This window comes from Theropithecus gelada, chromosome 11 (genome assembly GCF_003255815.1).
Source record: "Theropithecus gelada isolate Dixy chromosome 11, Tgel_1.0, whole genome shotgun sequence".
In the NCBI taxonomy this organism is placed as follows: domain Eukaryota; kingdom Metazoa; phylum Chordata; class Mammalia; order Primates; family Cercopithecidae; genus Theropithecus; species Theropithecus gelada.
This window is the reverse complement of record NC_037679.1, coordinates 29,209,469-29,230,095: the sequence shown is the minus strand read 5'-3', so window position 1 is coordinate 29,230,095 and position 20,627 is coordinate 29,209,469. Positions and strand designations below refer to the sequence as shown.

The 20,627-nt window shown below is 37.0% G+C and overlaps 1 protein-coding gene and 1 long non-coding RNA gene across 6 annotated transcripts in view; one reads left to right on the top strand and one right to left on the bottom strand.

Moving 5' to 3' along the window:
- Positions 1-19,372, bottom strand: part of CNOT2 (CCR4-NOT transcription complex subunit 2) — a 109,455-nt gene extending 90,083 nt beyond the window's left edge. For 2 of the 5 annotated variants that reach the window (XR_003121748.1, XM_025401496.1), the window contains exon 1: positions 18,791-19,372. The gene's annotated coding sequence lies outside the window, so the exon portion shown is untranslated. Of the gene's footprint in view, positions 1-17,960; positions 18,559-18,790 lie in introns of those variants that run through there. The other 3 variants (XM_025401494.1, XM_025401493.1, XM_025401495.1) reach the window with 3 other exon arrangements.
- Positions 18,912-19,948, top strand: LOC112634282. The gene is made up of 2 exons (XR_003121749.1): positions 18,912-19,201; positions 19,366-19,948. It is a non-coding gene; the product is annotated as an uncharacterized LOC112634282 (long non-coding RNA).
- Positions 19,949-20,627: the final 679 nt, after the last annotated feature.

Here is a 20,627-nt window from a genome sequence, read left to right as displayed (position 1 = left end):
CAAACAACAACAAAAACAAAACCTAGAAAGAGATGAGCAAACTAAACCAAAAGCAAACAATGGATATAATAAAGATGAGAGCTGATATAAGTGAACTAGAGAATAAAAAAATGAGAAATACTTTTTAAAGTTTATTATCTAAAAAGATAAACAGATTGACAAACTTTGAGCTAAACTGACCAAGAAAAGAAAAAAAAAAAAAAGAAAAAGAAGACTCAAAGTACTAAAAACAGGAAAGAAACAGAGTACATTACTACAACTTTGTAGGGTAGGCATAGCAAGGATCGTAAAGAAATAATGTGAACTGAATACTAACAAATTAAATAACTAAAGGAAAGGGACAAATTCTTACAAAGTCACAGACTATCAAAATTGACTTAGGATGAAACAGACAATCTGAATAGACCTATAACAAGTGAAGAGATTGCATTAGTAATTTTAAAACTTCCCATTAAACAAACAAACAAACAAAAATCTCAGGCCCAGGCAGCTTCACTGGTGAGTTGTACCAATTATAAGAAAAGCTGATATCAATTCTTCACAAACTCTTCCAAAACAGAGAAGAGTTTTGGAACCTGGAACATTTCCTGACTCATTTTACAAGACCATTGTTATCCAGATAACAACATCAAAGAAATCTCAAGAAATGAAAACCACAGACTGATATATCTTATGAAAATAGGCGGAAAACCTAGTCAGGCGTGGTGGCTCATGCCTGTAATCCCAGCTTTGGGAGGCTGAGGCAGGAGGATCATGACGTCAGGAGATCGAGACCATCCTGGCTAAGACGATGAAACCCGGTCTCTACTAAAAAATACAAAAAAATTAGCCAGGAGTGGTGGTGGGTGCCTGTAGTCCCAGCTACTCGGGAGGGTGAGGCAGGAGAATGGCGTGAACCTGGCAGGCGGAACTTGCAGTGAGCCAACATCGTGCCACTGCACTCCAGTCTGGACGACTGAACGAGACTCTGTCTCAAAAAATAATAAAAGAAAAGAAAATAGGCACAAACGCCCCCAACAAAATACCAGAAAACAAATACAGCAAAATAGGGATTACACGACATGACCAGTGGATTTATCCCAGAAATTCAAGAATTGTTCAATATCATAAAAACAAAAAATGTAATACAACATATTAGAAGAAACAACCACATGATCATCTCAAAAGATGCACCAAAAAAAGCATCTGAAAAAATCTAACAGCCTTTCATAATAAAAGCACTCAACAAACTAGAAATAGAAGGGAACATCCTCAAACCGATAAAAGGTATCAATGGGGGAAAAAAAAACAAAAACAAACAAACCAAAAAAACCCACACAGATATGTACTTAAAGATTAAAGTCTGAATGCTTTCCTAATAAGATCAGGGATAATACAAGGTTGTCCACTAAACAGAATTGCCATTTCTATTTCATACTGTACTGAAGATTCTAGCCAGAACAATTAGGCAAAAAAAACAAAATAGAATGCATTCAGATTGGAAAAGAAGAAGTGAAACTACCTCTAATTGCAGATTACCTGATGTCATAGACAAGAAAATCCTAAAGAAGCCACTAAAAAGATTATCATAAACACATGAACCTTACAAGAGAGCACCAAAATGAATGAAGCAAAAACTGACAGCTGAAGAGAGAAAAAGCCAATTCAACAACAGTGGTTGGGAGACTTTTAATACTCCATGTCAGCAATGAATGCCAACAACTAGATACAAGGTAAGCCAACAGGAGACCTGAAAATATAGAACAGTTTACATAGCAGTTTAATACTGAAGATTTTATTAATAGTAATGTTTTATAATAAGTAAACAAGTTCAACAAAGTTGCAGGGTACAAAATCAATATGCAAAAATTAATTGCATTTCTATACAATAACAATGAACAATCCAAAAACGAAATTAAGAAAATAACTCCATTTCTGAAGCATCCAAGAGAATAAAATTCTTAAGTTTAACAAAAGTAATACAAAACATACCATAAAAACTACAAAACATTATTAAAAGAAATTAAAGTCTATTCCGGTCCTCAATTGATTTTAAAAAAAGAAAGAAATTAAATAACTATATAAATAGAAAGATATCCCATGTTCAGTTTCAACACAATTCTATCAATATTCCCCCTGGCTTCTTTGGAGAAATTAGCAAGCTAATTCTAAAATTCATATGGAAATTCATAGAGCACATACTAATAACATAATCTCGAAAAAGAATAGAGTTGGAGGATTCTCAAAAATTCCTGTTTTCAAAATTGCAGACTGTAATCAAGGGATACTGGCATAAGGATAGGCATATCAATCAATGAAACAGAATTGAGAGTCCAGAAATAAAGCTTCATATATACAGTCAGTTCATTTTAGATAAGAGTACTAAGATAAATGAATAGAGAAAACAGTCTTTTTAACAAATACTGAGCTCCAAATCATGCACATTTTCCACTATTATCTCTTCACATATTCTATATACAAATTTAAATCTAGCAACATACAAAATCTAGAGAGATTTTAGCAGTCTCATCATAAAGGAAAGCAGTAAAACTGGAGGAAGAGGGTATTTATTACATGCATTCATTCAACAAACATGTTTCAGGCACCAGTGAGAAAAGCACTAGCCAACAAAACAACATCCAACAGAAGTGAACAACTGATACATGCAACATAAATAAGTCATAAAATTACGTTAAGCAAAAGAAGACACAAAACAATGTAGTACCTACAAATCCATTTGTTCGAATCTCTAGAAAAAATCTCAAATATACTGACAGAAAGCAGATCTGTGGTTGCCAGGGCCATGACTGGGGTCTCCCTGCAATCAGTGAACTTCAGTGGTGACAGAAATGTTCTGTATCTGAATGATGGTGATGGTTAAACGGGTATATAAGTTTGTGAAAACTCATTTAAAAAGGACACTTAAATGGGTACCTTGTATTATGTGTAAACTTCCTTGGCAAGGTTGATTTAAAAATAAAAATGGAATTAGTTCCTATGGATATTAAAAAATAATAAGCCCGGCCGGGCGCGGTGGCTCAAGCCTGTAATCCCAGCACTTTGGGAGGCCGAGACGGGCGGATCACAATGTCAGGAGATCGAGACCATCCTGGCTAACCCGGTGAAACCCCGTCTCTACTAAAAAATACAAAACTAGCCGGGCGAGGTGGCGGGCGCCTGTAATCCCAGCTACTCGGAGGCTGAGGCAGGAGAATGGCGTAAACCCGGGAGGCGGAGCTTGCAGTGAGCTGAGATCCGGCCACAGCACTCCAGCCTGGGCGATAGAGCGAGACTCCGTCTCAAAAAAAAAAAAAAAAATAATAATAAGCCCTGCATGAAAACTTGCCCTAGATCAACACTAAAAACTAAGCCCGGTCTGAATTTCACTATAAAAGTGAAAGCCTCTAGAAGTATGCTTGAACAAGAACAGTACAACGAAAAAATCAGGAGGTTATGAAGTCAAAGACCTGACTCTGGATCTTACTGGGTAGCTTATATGACCTGGAAGAACTTAATTACCAGTTATGTGGTAGAACCTACCTTATTTACTCAACTGTAAAATGGGAAAAACTCAGCTAACCTCATGTAACAACTGTGAAGAGTATATACAAGGTATATTTTACTCTAAGTAAAAATGTCCTTACGGTAGCTTAGCAAAATCTTGCCTCATTTGCCTCTGACCTTTTCTGTACCCATCTACCATTCTCTTCCTTTCCCACTACATTCTAGGCACACAGACTTCTTTGCAATTTTTTAATCATAAGACATCAAGAATACATCTCTCTCAGGTTTTTTCTTCTTTGTTGTTGTCCCTTCCTGAAAGCCCTTTCTCCTGAATAAGCGCAGGATTGCTCCCTCACCACAGGCTCACTCCTTGAGGGAAAATCAGTGGGAAAGGACTTCCCTGACCAGCTTATTTAAATCTGCACCTCATACACACTCCACACTTTCTCTTAGTTTCTTTTCCTCCTTATCCTTACCACCATCTGTCAGACTATATGTATCTATATAGATTTTATTTTGTACACTGCTATATTCTTTTGGAATAGCACTTGGGGCACATAGTAGGAGTTAAATAAATATTTGCCAAATTAATGAATAAATGAGTAATATAAAGAAAGTATCTAATACAATACCTAAATGTTGTCTTTGCCTACTTCCCACAAGCAAAATACTATTTTCAAATACATCCACAGATATCAAAATGATTTTGAAGCCCTCCAGAAAACATAAGCTTAACAAAATACTGAAAATACAATCTGATTTTAGCATTTAACATAACGTCTTAACCTACATTTTCAGTGTTGATACAGTAAATTAAATTAGGCAAAAATTCTTTTAAACTTTTTCACTGTAAGTTTATCCAGTTTAAACCTCTTGGAGATCAATTTTGATATGGTACTTCTGTATATTAACCCTGTCTCATAATTGTGTGATATACTATTTGCTTTTTTTTCCCAGGAAGTACGGAATAATGCTTGGGAGGGGACCACAGACAGGACTATAACATATTACTCTTATTTTGTCTTTATGCTTATTAGTAAGAATGAAAAACAAAAACAGAAAACGTGAAAATAGAAGTGAATATAAAATATTCCCTCTTCAGAGAAAAAGCCAAAAAATACAAGTTTTAAAATTATCAGTTTATAACTTTGAAATTTAGAACTTTTTTTAAACACAACCATACGCAGTGTCAGTGACAGTAAATTAAAAAACACAATTCACACAGAGTTGGAGAGAACGTAAACTGGCACAGCTTTGCTGTAAGAAAAAAAGCAACTGAATATTAAAAGCTTTGGAAGATAACCTTTCATACACCCAACATATTTATATTTGTTAGGCCCTGTATGAGGTTTCAAATATACATTAATGAACTAGACTGAACTTGTCCCTACTCATGATCTAGTGGGGGAATGAAAGACAAAATTGTTTAGCATAATAGTTAATTACAATAGATGCTAGGTGAGAAGAGTCTACTTAAGAAAAGGGTAGTTGGGGAAAGACTCTGAGTATCCTGTATACTATCGGATGTGCTAAATGCTGTAAATATGTTGTCATTTACTCCTTCCAACCTCTGAGGTAAGTATTATTATACCTGTTCTTACGGAAAGAATACTAAGGCTTGAAAAGTAATCTGACTAAGGACACAGCAATTGGCTAAGCATTGGACCTGCTTACCTCCAAAATTCATATATTTTGAAATGATTGTACTTACAGAAATTTATTCTAAAGAAATAAATGTACAAACGATTCAGGTACAAGAATGTTCATCACAGTGCTATTTGTAAAAGTAAAAAGTCTGGCCACTGCACTCCAGCCTGGGCGACAGAGCGAGACTCCGTCTCAAAAAAAAAAAAAAAAAAAAAAGTAAAAAGTCAAAATAAAATGTTCAATCATACACAATCACTAAATCAGTTATGCTCTGGCCATTAAGAATCTAATTTTGGATAAATATATGACACTGGAAAATGCTTATGGTGTCAGTTTTGTTTTTTGTTTTCAATACAGGTTCCAAATTAGCATGTATACTCCAATTTCTTCATCACAAAAATGCAAACTTTCGTGGATACCTCTGAGGGACTTTTTCTCCCCTCTTTATTACAACTCTCCAGCATTTTCACATCCCCCTATATTACCTTAATAATCAGAGAGAAAAATGAGAGACTGTAGAGCTTACAAACACATGTATACAAAGGAAATGACAATGTTTGCATCAGTTAACAATGGTTCTCTAGGTTGTAGGCTTGGAAGTGATTTTTATTTTCTTCTCTCACTAATCTTTCCTTTCTACTTTTTCTATAATAAGCATATGCTATTACTACTTTTTTTTTTTTTTTAAAAACCACAGGTCTCCTTCAGCAGAACCTCACATTTAATTCACTCCATATAAAAATTTAAAAACCAGTAAATAACAGTATTACTTCCTTGGTATGCTGTAATAATACATATCAATATACAAGAATCTAAAATTATAAAATAGGTAAGTTATAGAGAAATTTTCTATTACAAAAGAATCTTCTCTTTAAAAAAATTTACCCCAGAATCCCAAGTTGAAGTTCCCAAAGTAAATAAAAACTTCTCAAATCATTAATTTGAATCAGATGTTCAAAATCAAAGGAATTAAATACTCTTTTTCTGAGCCAATTGATAAATCCGAAACTATTCTGAAATAGTGTTAAGTGACAGAAAAGCAAAAATAATCTTTGCCTTGTCTTGATATTTTAGCATGTACATTTTTGGTACAAAGCTGGAATATATAATTAAAAATAAAAGCCTTCTTCATCATATAGCTTAGGATATAAATTATTCTGAGGAATGAATTCCCTACTTTTAGTTAATTCCAGTGAAATAAGCAAAGAGCCTTAGATATTGAAAACTTTATTCTAAAGTGTGGTAATAATCTTCTAATAGTAAACCTAACAGTTAACTGAGTATCTGATGCCCAAGTATTTTGCTGTGCCTGACAATTATTATTAAAACTATCAAAATTATAAGGGGGCATATCTTGACCAGAATCTGTAGATCTTCTAGAAGTTCATATGTTTTATATCACAAGGATAAGTTTTATAAATAAGTTTTAGATATGAGTCCTTTGCTCAATTTTAAATTATTTGCCTTAGTTAATATGAAAGAATGGAAGAGCAAACTAACTGAGTAAAGATTTAGGGTAGCTGTATTCCAGTTTCTAAAGTTTTAATATATGTTTTTAGAAGAAAAAAGTATTTTGCTTGTAAGTGGCTTTATTACGGTACATGATTAAATAATCAGCACACCTAACAAATATTTAATGTCAGTAACTAGATTTTACAAGGATGATAGTAAAAGCAATGCCTTTTCCTACAATGCACAACAGTCATTTTCCAAATTCATTACTCTGTGATTCACTTTCCTTGCTTTGCTACTGCAGCTATTTAGTACTATTCTGCTTGCCTTATATGGTCTTTACTTTTAATGTTTCAAAAGGCTCAGTACCCAAGAGATCTTACAGATTTAACGGACAAAGAACAGTGTAAGTTATTCATACACATTATATGCACAAGAATACACAAGAGTTTCCAACTACTGCACTGACATTCTCAATGCTCTAATTATAAATTACAGATGATTTTCAAAAAATAGACATGATGTTCACGAAAAATATGCTTGGCTAACAATGATAAAGGACACAAATACAGTTACAAAAATGGGAATACCCCAAAGATTATCATGATGTTTTACCCTAATGGTACAGGAGTTAAGATGAAGTAAATTTCCTGCTATAGATACATACAGAAAGCATCAGGACCTCAGCATGCAAAAATATTCAATTAACTGGCCTGCTCTGATGAACACAGCAGAATCATTCTTTACCACTCCCACAATCTTTCCAAACTCCTTTCTCCCAACGTCCAATAAGCCAGTTGTCTTTTTCTTTTTTCTGAGATGGAGTCTAGCTCTGTCACCCAGGCTGGTGCACACTGGCATGATGTCAACTCATTGCAACCTCTGCCTCCCAGGTTCAAGCGATTCTCTCGCCACAGCCTCCCAAGTATCTGGGATTAGACACGCGTGCCACCACGCCTGGCTAATTTTTTGTATTTTTAGTAGAGACAGGGTTTTCCATTTTGGCCAGGCTGATCTTGAACTTCTGACCTAAGTGATCCACCTACCTCGGCCTCCCAAAGTGCTGGGATTACAGGCATGAGCTACTGCACCTGGCCTAATAAGCCAGGTATCTACTTAAATAAAAATGCATAAAGGGCAAAGCACCCAAATGCAGCAGCATCACAAGATAAAAATGAATGAATCATTCAATCAATCATACAACTTAAGAAACTACAGTAGTTCTCCCCTTATCCGCGGTTTCTTCTTCCTCAGTTTCAGTTATTCATGGTGAAACACAGTCCAAAAATATTACACGGAAAATTCCAGAAATAATTCATATATTTTAAATTAGGCACCATTCTGAGGAGTGTGATGAAATTTTGTGGCATCCCGCTCCACACCACCTGGGACATGATATCCTTGCTACATATGCTACCCACCCCTTAGTCACGTTAGTAACTATCTTGGTTATCAGACTGACAGATCACAAATAATACAAGTACAGTACAAGAGGTGTTTTGAGAGACAGATCACATTTGCTTAACTTTTTTACAGTATATAATTATTCTTTTTTTTTTTTTTGAGACACAGTCTCGCTGTGTCCCCCAGGCTGGAGTGCAGTGGCTCGATCTTGGCTCACTGCAAACTCCGCCTCCCAGGTTCAAGCGATTCTCCTGCCTCCGCCTCCCAAGTAGCTGGGACTACAGGCGCGTGCCACCAATCCTGGTTAATTTTTGTATTTTAGTAGAGGCGGGGTTTCATCGTGCTAGCCAGGATGGTCTTGATCTCCTGACCTTGTGATCCACCCACCTTGGCCTCCCAAAGTGCTGGGACTACAGGCGTGAGCCACTGCGCCCGGCCTATTTTATTATTAGCTATTGTTGCTCATCTCTTATTGTACCTAATGTACAAGTTAAACTTTATCATAGGTATGTACGCAGGGGGAATAGTACATATAAGGTTCAGTGCTATCCGTAGTTTCAGGCATCCACTGGGGTCTTAGAACATATTTCCCCTTGAATTAAGGGGAGACTACTATACTAGTTTATACTAGTTTCACTACAATGATTAATAATCAGGAATAATTATCATGATACTTTTTTGACATGCTCTACAGTTAAACACTTTTGCTTTCATTATCTGAGTTGTCATCAGCAACACTGGGAGGTATAAATTATCAAACAGCTGAGGCTCTTCAATACTAATTGATTTTACCAGGCACACAGCTAGTAAGTTCATAGAGCCCAGACTGGAACCCATCATCTGAATCCAAGTGTGAAGTCTTTCCAAAATAATGTATTATCTGCTCATTAAAGATGAGCACATACTCAATGGTACATTTATCAACTTTCAAAAAAATAAATGGTACGTGCTGTTTCTTCTGAACTTCCAGAATTTTTGCAATATTTGCTCTACATAAAGGAAATGGCATGGGAACTAACACCAGTAAATACCTACTGTCAGGAGTTTTACAGGATCTTATTAAAACCCACTTAAATACACTTAAGCGAAGAAGATATTTTATTAATTTTAAGGAAGAAAACAGGCATAGAGGAAAAACTGCTACAGGTAACTAACTCTGCATTATTCAGGTTGTAAAAGGTAGACACTGTCTGTCTGAATCCTAACCCATTAGATTTATCCCACTTAACAAACGAATTATTAAATGCCTATTATGTGCCCTGTGCTTTGCCAAGTGCTGCAGACAATGTGAAGATTTATTTATGTTACTCAAAATATTACACATCTTACTTCACAGAAGGTCATTTAAACAAAATTCCTGGTAGGAAAAACATGTTTAGACTCTAAAAGCAAGACTGCATTCTTGTTTACATTTACAAATCTGATACAAAAAAGAGTATAGTGCACTCTGTGAAATAAATTGTGGCTAATTCTCATACGTCTCAGAAGCTCCTCTTTAACCTAACAAGTCCCACTCCAAAACGAAAACAAACAAAAAACTCACAAAAACCTTTAATCCTTACATCAGTCCTACTGGGTAAGTATTGTTATTTATCTACATTTTTCTTTGTTTTTATTTATTTATTTTTAATCTACATTTTTCAAATGAGAAAACTGAAGTATAGGGAGGATAAGTCACATAGCCAATTGAAAACAGTACAATGGTGATTCCATTTCAGGCTGGTTAGTTCCAGACATGGACATCATGTAAAATTTCAGAATATAACTCTTTTTAACAGCGGATAGATCAGCTCCATTTTATTCAGTCAAAAGTGAACTAAATAGACAATTAGGCTACGTGGGCAGCTCTACATGCCATAGTTGAACCATTAACTTTTGCTATGATAAAATAGTATATAATGCATACAATAAAAGCAGCAATTTAGGTCAGTAATCCCAGCACTTTGGGAAGACGAGGCAGGCAGATGGCTTGAGCGCAGGAGCTCAAGACCACCCTGGGCAACATGGAGGAACCCTGTCTCTACAAAAGATGCAAAAATTAGCCGGGCATGGTGGCGTGCGTCTGTAGTCCCAGCTACTCGGGAGGCTTAGGTGGGAGGATTGATTAAGCCCAGGAGGTCAAGGCTGCAGTGCACTGTGATCATGCTGCTGCATTCCAGCCTGGGTGACAAAGTGAGACCTGTCTCAAAAATAAAAATAAAAATAAAATTAATAATTTGCTGAAACTACATTCTCAGAGAAGCAATTCTTTTTCTTTAAAAATATTAATTTAGGATTTGTTTTTGCACGTCAATTAACAACTAATGCTAGCAACCTAATACAACCAAGTGTTATATGTATAGTATTTTGAGAAACACACAAACAAGTATATATAAAATAAGCACTTCTAGTAATATAATATAAATATCAGCTCCTATGTAGGGATTTTATCACTGATTCAGATTTTCTTCATATTTTTCCAATTTATCTAAGAATGTTAAACCTCCTGTCTAACACATTACGTCAGATGATAATACTCAAACTTTGCCTGCTCCAAAACGTTTGTAAAAATTCCATCCCAGTAATGGAAAAACCTTGAACAGTAGGCATTCATTTATATGTATAACAAACAAGTTCTCTAAAAGAAACTACAGAGTTTCAAAGTCATATAGTTCTTAATAAATAAAAATCCTGCTTATATAAATACAAAGTACTCAATTTGTTTAATGGAGAGAAAATAATCTTTCAAAAATGTCACAAATACACACCATTAAGCTATAATTTTCATTGTAAATCGACTGTGGAATCTAAACTTTCCCCTGAAACACAAATCTGTTTATCAATCTCACTGGCTATTTTTTTTTCCAATGGTTAATGGTTCCCTCATCACATAAAAGATAAGACCTCTCATACTGTGGCTACTTCATTCCTTCAACTAACATCTCCTATGAGGTCCCAGAATTCTGTCAAGGGCTATGGAGGATTACCTTGCCATTCTCCAAATCCAGAATATTTTCCCAAGATTTGTGCATTTACAAGGCTGATACCCTCCCCTCCTCCACCTAGTTAACTACAAAGCACCCTTCAGAACCCAGTTCACTTACCACCTCCTTGAAGCCAACTCATTAACTCCCTGAAACAAGGTTACTGTACTCTAGGATGTTTCTACAGTATGACAAAAATTTAACTTGAGGAATTATGCAGTGCAACTATAATAGTGCACAGCACATAGTAACATTTATTGGACTGTACAAGGAAATCTAATTAAACATGAAAATCATTACTAATTTATGAGAAAAGTATAGGTTTGATTATTCTACATAAACACATGAATTAAGGAAAGTTTTCAGTTTGCTTTCCCATGTCATTTTCCAGTACTCCAGACAGACCACCCCCCAACCCCCACAATTCATCTGATGTAGAAAACAATTTCAAGGCACCTTAATAAAAAATAATCCCTCCTCCCTATTGCTCTTTATAAAACTTATTACAGATTACTGGGTCCACCATGGTATTTTCAGAAGTTGAAAGACACAGATTATTATGCTTTAATCATCTCTTCTCCCCTTTAGAGCTTACCCCCATTTATGCAGAAAGCACTAAGTAATTGTTGATGAAATTTCTTATCTTCAAACATGCAAAACTTGACCCTATCTCAGGGCCTTCTATTCCTTCTGTCTGGAAAAGCATTCAACCACATTTCTGCATGGCTTACACCTTTCTCTGTTTCTGCTCAAATGATACCTCCACAGAAGTCTTCTCTCATCACCCTACTTAATCTCTTTTTTTCCATTTCTAATCAAGTGCTATACTTTTATCCCCCTTTATTTTTTCCTAAGTTACCACTAGCTGAAATTATATTTATTTGTTTACTGTCTGTCTCCTCCTCCAGAATGTTAGGTTAATGAAGGTGGAGAGTTGTCTGAATCACCATCATATATCCAATAACAATGTCGAGCAGAGACTAAACACTTAAATTACTACAGGATTTACTTGAAAACATCTAGAGTGCTAACATATAACCAGCAGAGCCTAAACTTTAAATTTAATTTAATAAACAATTTCTATCCAAACTCTACTAAAAAACAGCTAAATTACACGAGTTTCGCATGTGCAGGGAATAGAAAAAGAACTTTTAAAATACACAGAATTTTACTGTTGGAAGTGAGTTTGGCAATCAAGCACAGAGATTTTCAAACTATGATATGAAACACCTTAGTGTTTCACTAATTTGTGCTTCACAAATTCATTTAAGCATTGGATTACAATTTTTTTACACACATACATCCATTTTAGGATGAGTGATATACACACACAAGTGCATTGTATACCAAACTTAAACAGTTTAAAGACTATCTCAGATGTCAGGTTAACCAGTTTGGCTGTATTAAATAAAGTTTGGCCTGACATACTTATAAATATACCTAGAATTTCTCATAAGCATAGATTAGAAAGATTATGGCTCCAATTTTTTGTCTAATTTCAGGCCAGGCATGTTCACTCCCATAAAAACTACACCCCTAAAGCATTACTTTGTCCAGTAATCTGTTCAGCATATGACTACCTCAGAATAATGGTGCAATAGTATGTAAAATGTAGCATCAATGATATGTTATAACCTATTCTCATAACAAACGATTTGCTTTCAAGTTTTTAATGTTTCTCAATGAATGTTTATAATTTTTAAAAATGAGCAGCTGTTGTGTATTGCCAGAAAGTCAAGCTTGAAACAAAAATTTCCTACTGCTGCTTGTCTTTCAAACTTCTGTATCAATTCGATTAAATATCTAGGATCTGCAAGATGATCAGATGCAAACAAAAATAAATCTTCCATCAACACCTATTTTATTTAATAAATCACGATTTTCTCTATAAAGTAGCGTTAAAATAAACGAGAAAGAAATTAGACTCTAAGTACAGTCTGAAGATGAAAATGGCCTTCATAATTCCCAACTTCTAATTTTCTTATTGACCAAAATAGCTTGTTTATAAACATAAATGTTAAGTTTTAAACTTATTTTAAATAATATATATAAAATTAAGATAATGAAAGTCCTCTCTGCAAGCTGTAAAACATTTTTAAAATATTAAGTAGCAAAGCCAAAAGTAGTCAGGTGCTTGGAATGGCACGGTAAACCTAATATTTTATTTTACTGACCTATGAAAGATTCTTACAAGCAGAAAACTAAATACAAAATTTACATGCAGGATAGGCATTATAATTTACAAAGTAGAAAATAATACAAAAGCACATTCTTGCCAGATATGACACAAAACCAAATGTTCCTCTCTCAAACACATTGTATTACATAATCAGTCATTACGTTTTGTCCAGATGCTAATACAAACTGGAGCTGTTACAACATCTGAATACACAAATGGAAAAATAGTGTATCAATATGTTTGAAAAACAAGCAAGTCTACTCACTGTTACCTAAATTGCCAGGACACACAATTTTCTCTCACTCATTTTATCATTAGTTTTTACTAAGTTTTTACTAAAACTTAGTAAAAACTTACTAAATGTGCATTTTCATCTACTCACATATAAGGAAAGACATTCCCATTCAGAAAAGGCAGAGAAAGGATTGGTGTCTTGAGTACTGGATCATATTCCCTTTTTAAAAATATATACTCTGTATCTTTAGCAGCTCTTAGTCACTAAAAGGTCTCTGGAACATGTACAGGCAATTAAGACATAATATTCCTAAAATCATTATCAATATTAGCATATCTACTAAAATGATATTCTGGGAGTCATCTATCCTGTTTTGATTTCGACATCTCTAAAATGGGCACAAAACTGGCTCACAAGCTCTTAAACAAACCTGTAAAGGCCAGATGTTTCTCAAAATTGCCGTTTCAGATTTGAGAAAGGTAAAATGTTGTATGTATCATATATGACATAACATCTGCCAATGGCAACACCTGCAGTCAAACACGTGAACATTTCCATATGAAAAAGTGGGAAAATCAGATTAAGAAAGATGATAATCAGATTCACAGGTATAATTCCAGTTGATATTTTCTCACCTTACTTATTCAAAACAAAACTAAACAAATGATCAACTTTCAGAGCTTTTTAAATTTTGGACCTCCAATAAGACACATCTCACCTTATTTCCATAAGGGCAATTTTATTCAAACTAGAGAAATCCTGCTTTCTACTAACCAATGGGCCAGGCATTAAGAGGAAAAAGGTGAGAAAAACAGAATCTAACTTCAGAAGCCCCAAATCTAATAGGAGCTCATGGGTAAGTACTGGTAAACATGTTACCTTGTAAAGACAAATACAAAACATCTCCTTCAAATAATGGCCATAACCACACATAATACAGCAAGAAATACAGACCTAAACATCCTGCCAGAAGCAAAACAGGGTATTAATCACTCTATTACTAACATCCTCCCCTAATTCCATACTAACTCAACACACAGTTCTCTAAGAAGCTAGTTATCTATTTTTCCATATGTAATTAAGAAGCAAAACTGTAAGACAGGATTCAAGAAAGTGAAGGAATACAGGATGCCATTCTCCCCACCACTTTTCCAATCTGTTGCTTCAGATCTGTGGATTGTGAAACAGTACTGACAAATGACAATCTAGCAACAGTTCAGTTTAATAGATACGTATTGAGAACCTACTAAGTATTATGCACTATAGAGGCATTCGAAACATGAACATAAACAAATCAAAGCCCTACCTCTCAGGTGCTCCCAGTCCAGATGGACAGTAAATTACAATACAGTGTGACATTCTATAATAGAAGTTTGAAGACTAAAAAGCAATACAGCAGAAAGATTTGAGGAGTCAGGAAAGATTTATGAAGAAAGTGATACCAAAGAGGAGTATAGAAGAAGTTCATCAAACAACAGAGAAGTGAAAGATACATAAAATATGCACCACCACCCTCCCCCACACACATACATGCAATAACATACACATGAATAAAAGGAATAGGATGGGCGTGGTGGCTCACACCTGTAATCCCAGCACTTTGGGAGGCTGAGGCAGGCAGGTTGTCTGAGGTCAGGAGTTTGAGGCAAGCCTGACCAACATGGTAAAACCCTGTCTCTACTAAAAATACAAAATTAGCCGGGCACATGCCTGTAATCCTAGCTACTCAGGAGGCTGAGGCAGGAGAATCACTTGAACCTGGGAGGTGGAGGTAGTAGTGAGCCAAGATCGCGCCATTGCACTCCAGCCTGGGCGAGGAGCAAAACTCCGTCTCAAAGAAGAAGGAAAAAAAAAAGAATAAGGAAAGGAAAATGTTCAGGGTTAAGTGGCAAATAGTCCAAAATATCTAACTATATATCTAAGTGGACTTAGATCCTGAGTCTAAGCATATACAAAGCACTAAAGTGCCCAGAAAACGAAAAATTTCCCTTTTTTCTAAATAATTCACTTTTTTTGTATTTCCATATTATATATCATGAGCTCTTGACAAAAAGTAAACATCGTAAACTGTTTTATTACTTTATAATGCAGCACACCCCCAAGTGATATACCAACGGATACCAACAGATTTGCAACTGTATTTCAGAGAACAAGCTGTCAGAAAACACACTATGAATTCTATTTCCAGGACATTCCTAATAGTATAGACAAAGTAAATAAATGAACAAGCCACATCAGCATGATTAGTCATAACAGTTGAATTCTAAAATAGAAATCAAAGGATGTTAAACAGAAAAACTAAAGAAATAAAACCCTAACTTTCATTCCACTTCAAGGCAAACTTTCTACAACGACATCAACTTTAGCACAGCTCTTTTCAAAATATCTGGTATAAGTCACAGTGAAATTCAATCCCTTTAAGTATCACAGGTAGAAACTGCTCTTAGTAAGGAAGAACAGTCACCTGTATCATCAAGCAGAATAAGTTCTACCATAGCACTAGATCCCTTGATTAACACTGTATGTAATTCCACTCAAACATTACAGTACACCTCATATTAACTCTGCCCCTAAACTGCCCTACCTGGTACCTTGGATCTTTTGCCTCTTTGTGTTACAAAATCCCCTACAGATCCAGGTAACAAATAACATCATAAATGTTTGGTTGTATATTTTCCTGAAATCTCAGGAAAATTTTAACAAATTTTAACAACAAAAAACAGCTATTGTTTAACATTGCTTTTAAAGAGCAAAAAAATAAATTGTAAGCTAAGTGTTTTTCACTAGTCTATTAATGCTTACTCATTATTTCACATATATATGTGAAGCATACATTCTATTTATATTATCAGAAAATTTTATGAAGTCTGTCACTAGAAAACATAAAACTATAACTTATACAGGTTGTAAAAAATTCTGTAATGGTCTTTCAAAATATAGGTACTTTTAATACCAGTATCTACTAAAGGAATACAAATGAGAACTGGGTTAGAAGCACTTCTAATAAAATCTATTCATACACCTGAAAATTTTACTCACTTTTGAACAAATAATTTTCAGGTTATAATAACTGTAAAGCATCTCTGAAAAATCAAAAAGTGCAACACTCAAAGTTATAAAGGAAAAACAAAGGTAATTAGTCCTTGTAGAGAGGTATATGGGAAGTTGTATCATTCTGAATTTTTTTGTTTTTGTTTTTTGCCCAGCATCAGAAGATAAGCCACATTCTGAGTTTTATCTTCAAGATCAGGTACTTGGGGATATAAATCACTCACACACAAGCATTTTGCCCTCCTTTTCCACCATATAAATTAAAGTATTATAGAAACTGAAAAATTGTATAGGCTGTATGTGTCGCTTGGTTAAACAAACAGGCAATTCTCATTCCCTGAGATCAGATTAGGTTACAGATATCTCTACATTGTATACTTAAAAAAAGATTCCTGCCAACAAATGTTTACATTAACTTATTTGTATTGATGAAGTACTAATTCAGATACAAAAAAAAAACTTTAGCAGAGTTTCTCACTTCCTCTCTAAAATACAAAGTATTCACAAAAGTTATTACAATTCAAGCTCTCAGAAAATATGAGAGAAAGATACCTTTGCTACAATAAGGATCTTACAAAGTCAAGAAATAAGTGAGTAGAGTGGAACATGTTTTGTCTTTAAGTGTATTTTGTATTTCTTTTTCTTTAGATTTAACATTATAAAAGAACTACAAACTAAACAAATTCAACATACAGAGCTTACTAATTATCTTGGTCCATTATAAAACATTTCAATGAACTGGGCTCTGAATATAGACAACCATTTCAGCCCACTATGATCTTAACCCTTTCAATTCGCAATCTTACAAAATTATAAGAGACATATTCATTGACGTTTGGAAAGAACTGTTGTCAATTATGCCAAGCATTCCCAAACTCAACATAAACCTTGTATGTAAATGGATACTTCAAAATTTCTATCTCATCCCTCACCCCATACTTTATTCTTTCCACTTATCTTGCTTCAAAAGGGAAATCAAGAGTCACACTTATGATTCCGAGCTCTAAAAATTCCCAATATCAAGCATGAAGTATGTTCACCTTTGGAACCTTAAATTTAAGTTGGCCTCCCTCGTGAACTGACTTTGAGTACTTTTTACCATTTCGCCAAGAATCTAAGGGTTCAAATCAGTGTACTTAATTACGAAGAACTGCCCAAACGATTTTAAAAGGAGTGGGATTCTCTGACCAAGAGTTTTATGAAAATGAAACAAAATATGTTGCACTCAGTCTTCCGGATGTTGAAAAGTGAAGATGTCTCCAAGGATTCGAAGGAAGTTGATGTTTAGGTTCCTTCTGAGAGGGTGGTACCCTTATGTAAGACTTTGGTGGTGGTAATACCGAACCTACAGGCCTGGAATAAATATAAAGTCTAAAACCTTGGAAATACTTTGTATAAAAGAAAACTACAATTCACTTTTGCTAAGGACCACAGTCACCAAGTCATCAGCTTTCTCCCGGACAGACAACAGTGCCTCAATTAAGAACTACAAAGGCCTCTTTTAACCCTACTCTTTTCTTCTGTGAAACTTTTAAGTGAGACCTACAGCAGCAAAAGGTGGAGAGGCCCCTGCGGAAGTAGAAACCCAGGGCTTGCAACTTCACAGACAGAAGCATCTGTGGTTCCTCCGCCGCCCCAGGACCATCCGGACTCAGTCTACGACACTACGGAAGCTTCACCTTCCTGGTGCGGTGGCAGAGGCAGCATCGCAGTTGCATTCCTTCTCCCTCCACCATGCACAGCCTTCGGTATCCCAGGGCCTGCAGGCTCCTGACACCCGTTAGCCAGTCCAGTGTCTCCCATCTGACACTTACACACACACTAACAGAAATACACATAACTGGCAGATGATATACGTGTATTGAGAATGTAAGGAGCCAGAAACAGCACCAGCTGCTGGGAAGGCGGCAGAGCCGTCTAAAGCGGGCTCGAGCTCCTCAGCCACGGCCGCAGCCGCCTTCTCTTCTCCCCCAGGAAGCAGCGCGGCGGTAGCGGCTCCTCCGCGCTGGCGGGAGCCTAGGGGAGTGGAGTCTGGGGAAGCCCCGCCACTCGCGGATGGGACCGGGCCTAGGATCTGGAGCTGCTGCTGCAGCGGCCCGAGTACAGCGACGCTTTACGTCCCGTCCACCACCACCCCCATACACACCCCCTCCCTCCCCACCGCCGCCACCCCCCCTCCCCGCCCGCTCCGCTCTCCCTCTCTCGATTGGAGCCGAGACAAAAGCAACGGGAAGCGGCGGGCCGGGACGCTACCGGCGGACCCCGGGCGCGGCCGGACCGGCCCCGGGGCATTCCCCCGCCTTGCGGGGACCCCGAATCCGCCGCCCCCGCCGCGCGCCCCGCTGCCAGACTTCCGAAAATTTGCCAAAAACTCACCGCATGAATTTTCTTGTCCCGCGGATCCAAGATGGCGACGTATCCACCGCGGAGGCTGCTGGGAGCAAGACCTTTACCCTCTGACCGCCGCCGTGACCCCCGTCGCTCCGGCTTCCCTCCGGGTGGCGGCGGAAGGTGGGAGCGGCGACTGCGAAGCAGCAGCGATGGGGTGGGTAGGCCGCTTCCAGCGCGCCTCTAACAAGGTGGAGAGAGGCGCTTCACTCCCCTACCGCCCTCACCGCTGCTCCGTCTTGTCTCCCATCGACTCACAGGGAGGCTTGCTGCTCCTCCGCGGCCGTTACAGAGAGCGGGGCTTCTGCGGCCGCTACCGTTTTCCTGGGGCCAGGTTGCTTCGCAGAGGGCTCTGGCCCTAAGTCCGAGGGGGACCGCAGGGTCCAGGGGCGATGAATGGTGAGGTGGCTTCAGTCCGCCCTCCCCGGGGATGCTGAGCGTGTTCGTGTTTGTGTTTGTGTTTGTGTTGGACACCCCGCCCCCGCACGTCCGCCTCCTCACTCCTCCCCTCCTCACTCCCGCCACCTGGGCGAATTTAACCGTGTCCCCGTTTCCTCCCTTAGCTCCCGCAACCTCCGGAGCTTGTGCGCGTACTTCAGGGACCGGCACCACGTCACCGTCACCTTCTGAGTAGTGAGTTCCCCTCTGATGAAACCACTGGTGTATTTACTCACCATCCTCACCCTTTTTTTTTTTTCCCCCCAACCTGGTGGAAGGAAGTACATAATGGAGAGCAAGTTTTTAAAGCACGGTCGTGTCGTGTGAACTTGCTCTAGCCAAATTAGGTTTATAGCACTTTTTCTGACTCTCATTCCCCCCAGTCTCCACATAAACAAGAGTGACCAGCTGGGTCATCCGCAAGACCATTTGAAATTATTGTGGCTTGGGTGGAAACTTAAAGGAGTGAAGTATCTGCTTTCCGGAAAAATCGTTGTCGTTCAAAGTGAAATTAAACTTTTCTTTGCAATAATTCCCCTTTATTTCTTTGTATGTCTGTAAACTCTTCACTTTTTTTGTAATTACTAGACATTTCGTTCTTAAGAGCCTCTGCATGTGTGTTTTGGAATTGTGTAGCTTCATAATGTGAAAATTGTCCTTTTCTATTTGAGTAATTAGTTAATTTGAAGTAAATAAAATTTCTACTTCACTTGGTTGTTTCTTTTAAAAATTCACCTTTTCCTTACAAAAGAATCACTGTAATGCAATTTAAATTTACCATTGAAGGTCAAAAATAAGAAATAGCAAGAAACACAACATACTATAAAATAAAAGGTAACTCATGTTTTTGAAGGTAAGGTGTTTTGACATAGCAGACATTGTGTGAATTTATTTCAACTCCTAGTGGTACTGGTGTAGACAGAAAATGTTTTACTTGGTTATTCATTTCATCAAACATTCTACTTCTTTTTTTTTTTTTTTTTTTCACTTCAGGAAAATTCGAGGAGGAACAACACATTGGTGTCTTTCCTTCTTTTCTCCCCGTCTTCTCCAAATAGTCCCTTCCTCTTTCTGCTTTCTCCTCCTCTCATGTTAACATCTTCAACCATAAGATGGTGTGTTAAAAGATTGGTTATACCTCTATAGAATGACTTCCAGAGGATGTAAGTCTGATTTGAGAGTTTTTTTACCTTGAGTATTTTACTGGAAGAGATAGAACAACAAACATTTTTATAATAAACGTGTGGGTTAGGAGTGTTAGGAGAAAATACACTGATACTATTACTTTCAATATTTGATACTACTTACTTTGACTCACTGAACACTATTTGTTTAGGATGAATTCACTTTAAGCCATGTTGAAGAACAAGCCTTTAATTGTCCTATT